The following is a 7,183-nucleotide window of genomic DNA, read 5'->3' as shown; positions in this document are numbered from 1 at the left end:
TTATACTGACATAATTCTAATTTTGGAAATGTATCCCGACATACAGTACTATATATACTGGTAGCACTTGCAGATTTGTATATTGTGGAACAGTGGACTATTAGCCTTGGCAGAGGTCTGTGTCCTCCGATGCCCTTCTAGTTTCTCTTCTGTGGCAGGCAGCGAATACAATACAGCCTTTCAGTTACTATTATGCTGTAATGTGAACCGACATCTTATGGCTGACTAAACTACCTTAACTACCCCTAATAGCATGAAGCACTTCCCACGTCCCACTATACTATGTCACATACAGTCACGATGTACAGGCCACCTTCTCAAAGTGGGGAAGTTTGGCTTGTTGCACAAAAGCAACCAAAACACCCACAACACCTTATCATGTAATTCAATATTTAGTATTATATAGCATGATCTACGACTTCATTTATGGTTCTTTGTTTGATATATGTTTGTATATATTTGTTTGTCAGCCCTGTGATGAACTGAACGTCTTTCAAACTTTCACCGGTGGCTCACTTTTTATTGAGAGATCAACATTGCTTTCTGTAGCACTCGTGTTTCATCCCTTCCTTGAATTCTCATCATCCATAGATCTACTCTTTGTCATATATAAGGTATAATTTGTAAGAAAGGGCCAAATTTTGAAAGTGGCTCGAAAAATTTTGAGGGCAGCATAACCGCCAACTACTGCTCACTACACTCTTTGCCGTTGTTATCTTTGGCTGTAGCGACTAGCTGCTGTTAGCAAGTTAGCCGCTGAGCTCAGTGGCACCATTGTCACCACAGGCAACGGGACCCAACTCAACAGGGTTCAGCCACCTGCTAGTGAACACAGTTGGACACCAGACACTATCACCTCTTGAGGTACAAAGTATACGCGCATTATGAGACAGGATGGGCCAGGGCTAGCTGATTAGCATGCTAACTTCAGTAGAGATCTCTACAACACAATACATAAACGACTTTGACATGACATCAACACTCTTGTTTCTTCAGATTTTGTTAATAATGTTAGTTCATTTTTTGAATGCTTTAAACTAAAATCTTAAACATTGCTCCTTTACATTATTATATATGTATGTGTATAATAAGGGGAGAAAACATGAATATGAGAATGAAAATATGCATACATGAAAGGAGAATGAATGTGAGTGGCTAGCAAGCCCCATAAGAAATTATCATCTTTATTCAGCTGTTTGTGGCTATTTGTTGACATGACTGTTGTTACTGCACTTTACTTTGTAATGGGTTTCTGAAATTTGAATAAATTCAATTCAGAAAAACTTTAAATGCACTGTACATTTAAGATCATAACAAATATTTCCCACCCCTCCACACTTTAAATAGTGTACATTTCACTAGAGTAAAATATGCTCTTCCCCTTTCTAACCCTGCTCACCTGTCACTGTCTGTGATTGATTGTCCTACATCTTGAAAAAGCAGCATGGAGATTAGCACTTCATTTGGATTTGGAATTGATCCAGAATACATTTTTCAGGGTAATCCAACCAGCACCGGTGGACCCAGACACACACACACACGCACACACACACACACACACACACACACACACACACACACACACGCACACGCACGCACACACACACACACACACACACACACACACACACACACACACACACATACCTACACACTCTCCAAAGCAGTTCAAAGTAGTGACCAGGCGCAGTCACTGGGACAAAGGCGGGATTCATGCTGCCAAACCTGCTACAGTCAGCTTCCCAATACTAAAAAACAAAAAAAAAAACACTTTCAACAGCAGCAAAACATGGCAAGATTAGGTGCTTGTTTCAGTGTAGGCCAGGCTACTTCTGAGTTAGGAGTGGAAGGCTCTTCTTACACTTCAACCGAGGGTCCCCACAGTAAGTTCAGGTGGAAGTCCCCCGTAAAGACACAGGTATAGTGGACTCAAGCAGTCAGCACATCGACCCGGGCAGGAGAATTTGGAGCTGGCAGGGAGGCCAGGTAGTTGATATAATGAGCATTGTTTTTTAGGTGTAAATTTTACCAACGATAAATGTAATTCACTGTTTACCATATTTTGCATCTAACAGTAAATCTGAAATGATTATGAGACAGTGTGACCAGCTCTTTAAAGCCCCGCTTTTCCTAAATAAAAACCAAAAAACATATTTACCTCTACCATGCAGCAGAATTTAGGTGAATGCAACTTCATTAAGGTGTTCACAACAACAAAAAAAATGTTTGAACAGTAGTGTGTCTTTCTTGCCTTGCCTATCAGTGATAACAATGCGGTCTCATCAAGTTAGTAATAACAAACGCCCACTTACACTTTCAAAATAAAGGCACCAAAACTACCTGTTTAGGTTTAGGAAAAGAACATTATTTCACTTAAAATAACTACTTTTTCTAAAACAGTCTACAACATCTACAAAATAAATTGGCACAAATTTTGTTACAGACATTCATGTTTGGGTGATACTGATGAGTTTTCATCAAGTGACATCGTCAGATCAAATTTTCATTGTATTCAACATTTTAGTTGATGACCATAAATCTTTAAATCAATTACATTATCATCAACCTCAACTGTACTGATGACGATATTGTCATTGAAGAAATGACAGCAAGCACTATGCATATTATGAACAGCTCATGTGCACGCGGGAGCGTGCCTCCAGGCAAATATAGTATAGTGACCGTTTAGGCTAGAAAAATGTACTAAATGACATCGTTTCAAGTAAAGTCTGGATGTCGCAACTTCAGGACACTTGGATTGCAGCGGACGAGCAGTATGGAGGAATATTACAAAGTTTTTGTGTAGTTTTATGGACCTTTTCATCTCGGACACCATTTACGCCCGTTATATGGATTTGTGCTGCAGAAGGGTACCCCCGCGGGTCTCCAGCTGCACTTTGAGGAATAAGAAACTACACCGGATTTCTCATCAGCATGAGGGTGAGTCGATAATGACTGAATTTTGTTCTAGAGTGAACTATTCCTTTAAAGTGGTTGTATTTCATCTCAGTTTTGCATGGACAACTTGCCACTTACCCCTCACTCTACTCTGCAGACTGAGGTGATGTTCAAAAGAAAAACTGGTTTATTGGAGCTTTCATTTTACATTGGCCATCTTGGACCAGTTTTTTGCTATTTAAGTGCATTCCCACTGACAGAACAGATGACTAGAGCTACAGATATAATAGTCAAGTTGTCATATATCATATTTTCCTTTAAAGAATAAGTTCTAAGTTTTTGAAGTCCGGCTTGAATCAGTACTGACATGTCCACATATTCTGAAGGGATTCCTTTAACCTGGATTGCCAAAATATTGGGGTGCTCACTTTGTGTTGCAGGCATCTGAGTCAGAATGAGTGTATTTACAAAGACCCAGGTTCATTAGTTTCAACATTACATAACTTGCTTTCAACTGTATTCAATTGAATATATGTTGAAAATGATTTAGAAATGGTTTAATTCTGTTAATGTTTAACATTTATGTAACTGGGGTTGTCAGTGGCGCCCCAGATTATTTTTTCTGGTTCAACTACCGTGGGGCTAACCCATATGGAGGCGGGGCTCAAATAAATGCCAGAATTTCAATGTGAATATATATTCAATAAAACAACACCCTCCCACAGCTAGAAACACGCACGCACGCACGCACGCACGCACAGAGAGAGAGAGAGAGAGAGAGAGAGAGAGAGAGAGAGAGAAACGCTAATAGTTATGTTAACAGCACAGCAGGTGGATCCGAGTGAAAATAAGGCATAAATAGGAGGTGATGAGACCAATATAAGATTAGAGGGGCCATAAGGCAAACTTTGACACACAGATCACCCAATTCAACACCACACATTTTCTCGAGTTGTTCTAAAGCCATATAGCCTATAGTCTACCACACAACAGCCAAGAGTCTAAACACATCTCCAACAAATTAAATATGCTTATTAGGCAACAAGACCACAGCAAAGAGGCAAAACGCAAAACGCTTAACAAAGTCAGCAAAACAATAAAAACAATATTAAACTCACCAGGCTTTGATTTTCAAATGAGTACAATCCGCTGGTTGTTGTGATTGGAGGCAAAAATGTCGATGATGCGCTGAACATCCAAAGTCTTTGTCCTTTGTTTGTTGATGGACAACAGGGCCAAGTTGCTGTTTCGGGTATCACCGCTGCTGTTCCGTAGATAGTTCTTAATCCGACGGAGACAGGAGAAACTCCGTTCACAAGAAGCAGAGGTCACGGGCAGGGTCAGTGAAATACAGATGAGTTTGTATAAATCCACAAAAGCATCCCGGTAAGGCCGCATTAAAGCGAGAAATCCCACAGTGTCATTCACTACATGTCCCTGTGCTCTCTTTCTTTCCAGCAGGCGCTGAACTTGGTGTAGCTCTGCTGTCAGGTTTTCCTCAGTCACTCCATAGAACTGTGCCATAGGCTGCAGACATTTCTTGTCTAGGAAAGACGCATGTTTGGGGCTGAGTGCCGAGACTCCAGTTAAAACACCTCTGGCCTCGGTTGAGAAACGTCTTCTCATTTCACCCACAAGTCTGTCAATTACTGGGTAATAACAATGTGTGCGCAGAGCATCTGGAGTTGTAACAGGTGTGCGCTCAACTGGGGCCTCGACAACATACTCCTGAAGGATTCGAGGAGGCTGTGTCTGTCTTTTTTCGCTTGTCCCGTCCTGGCTCACACCTGCTTTGGTGCACAGGTCTGCTGCTCCGTCCCGAATGTCAACCCACGACTCTTCTGCGCGTTTGTCTGACAATGTCGCTATGACTGACTCTGATAAATCTATTGTGGATGAAAGCTCAAGAGTGGGAGATTGGAGCTGGTCAGACATGAATTTTGTGACCCGGAATAGCTCCTCGAAAAGCGTGAGAAGCAGGACAAACTGTTCACCAATAAGTCCATTCACAGCCCTGGCCTCAGTTTTCCTCCGCGTATTAGGCTGAGACACGATATCCAGAAGTGTCGCCCGTATTGCAGGCAGTGATTTTCGGATTGCCACCAACGCCGCATATTGACATGCCCAGCGTGTGTCGGATAGGCTCTTTAGTTCAACGGGCTGTGTCGCTGATTCAATCTCTCTCTGTTTCTTGATGAACAGATCATGGGCGACAGAGTTGGAGAAAAAGTTGTACAACATTTGTACAGTTTCAAAAAACTCTGCCGCTGCTTCAACGTTGCGGACCATATCGACCAAAACGAGGTTTAACCTGTGTGCATGACAGTGAATGTACAGTGCTTGTGGCACATCCTTTTTGAATTTCTGCTGAACGCCACTTTTGGAGCCCGACATAACTGCAGCGCCACCATAACACTGTCCAACACATGTTTTTGTCAATATTGCACTGTGATAGAGTCTGTTGTATGCTTCTCGGGAGTGAGTCGGCATCCAGGCCATCTGCATGCGTGAAGTGCAGGAATTCCTCACGCACCTTGTCTCCTTTTAAATACCACACAACACTGGAAATCTGTTCACTTTTACTGATATCTTTGCTTTCGTCAACCATTAGGGCGAAATGTTCTGCTTCTCGAATTTCTGCACTTATTTCATTTCTGACCATGTCAGCCATAATATCAATAATCTCGTTTTGAATGTCTTTATGTGTGTATTTAGCATTTCTGGGAATATCCTTCAGTTTCTTTGCTACTGTCTCGTTAAATTCACCAATTATGTTCAGCAGCTCCACAAAGTTGCCCTTATTTTCTGACTGCTCATCCTCTCGGTGACCTCTCTGTGCAATGCCTTGGCATGCAGTACAACGTAGTGACAAAACCACTGCCCTCATGTACTCTCTGTTTTCCTGTACGATTTTTGAATGACCCGCATCCATCATGTTTCCTAATCTCAAGCCATCTGTCGTTGCCAGTTTAAATTCAGCCCATGCCTCCATAGCGAACTTGTGTGCCGCACTTGCGTTATGTTTTTTAAAGGCTGCTGTTGCGTGTTTCCAGTTCTTATATCCATTAGAAAAGGCCGGCTCGGAATGGAACCGGTGCCCTCCACCACTCAAAAAATGTCGGCAGGCAAAGCAGAAAGTTGCGTCCATCTCAACTGAATATTCAAGCCAGCTGTATGTGTCAAACCAGGCAGCATTGAAATATCTCTGCTGGTTACCTATTAGCCTTGAAGGGTAACTTTTCCTGATGGGGCGCCGCAGTCCATCCCCGGGTAGTTGGCTAATGTCAGTGGTAGCATTAGCATAATGGCAGGTGTCCGTGCCCACAGTGGTTGGCTGTGGCTGGTCATGCCAGCCCCTTTCCTCATCCTCTTCCTCCTGCTGCTGCTCCATCTCCTCTTCTTCTTGCTCATCTTCATCCTGCCGAACCTTGCACATGGAAGACGCGGGACCGGAGTGGTCATCTTCCCCTGCAGGTGTGTCCGGTGTGTCCGTAATTTTATCCAACACACCTGCCACCTCAATCGGTTGTTCCGTCCAACAGCGTTTAAAAACAAATTTGTCCATGATAAATTTCGACCAGTTTGTGACTATAAGTGACTATAAGCCGCCAACGCTACAAGAGCCAGGTAACTTAGTTAATCAACTAGTAGCTACTGAGCATACACTAAAAGCGCGCTCACATGAGTGACGTATAGACTGACAGGACCATAGACATATATACATAGACGCCTCATTGAGCGGGTTGGCCCGCTGCTGCGATACGTCGACGTCGCCGCCATATTGGAGGAGGCAGATCTGCCCCGTGAATACAAGTGAATGGAGTGAACTTTACAAAGCTCCTTCTACAAAGTGCTATAAGCTAATGTCTCTCATTTACACATTCACACACTTACAATTATATTCAGGAAACAGATAGGAACCAAAAACAACGTCTGTACCGTCCTCTGATGATTATAAACGTTAACTACTCCTTACATGTTCAGTATACAGGTAGGCACCAAACCACCGGATGTACTTTTATAATGTTTTTATGAGTGTTTACAGCTGCCAACGTATGTAACGCTGCTACTGTGATGTTAAATGACGGTTAAATATTGAATCTGTGTCTATAATAACCAGATCCTGACATGTAAATGTGGTGTCTGTTGGAATAAAAAGCACCAACGTCGTTTTTACACAGTGATTTCTGATAATCTAAGTAATAAAATTAACAATCATGGAGACAAATAATTAAAAAGTCCGCAAATCAAGATAAGAAACTGCAACTGGCAGTGAGCCTGCTTT

The sequence above is a fragment of the Pagrus major genome, chromosome 4 (assembly GCF_040436345.1).
Source record: "Pagrus major chromosome 4, Pma_NU_1.0".
NCBI lineage: Eukaryota > Metazoa > Chordata > Actinopteri > Spariformes > Sparidae > Pagrus > Pagrus major.
This window is presented reverse-complemented; position numbering follows the sequence as displayed.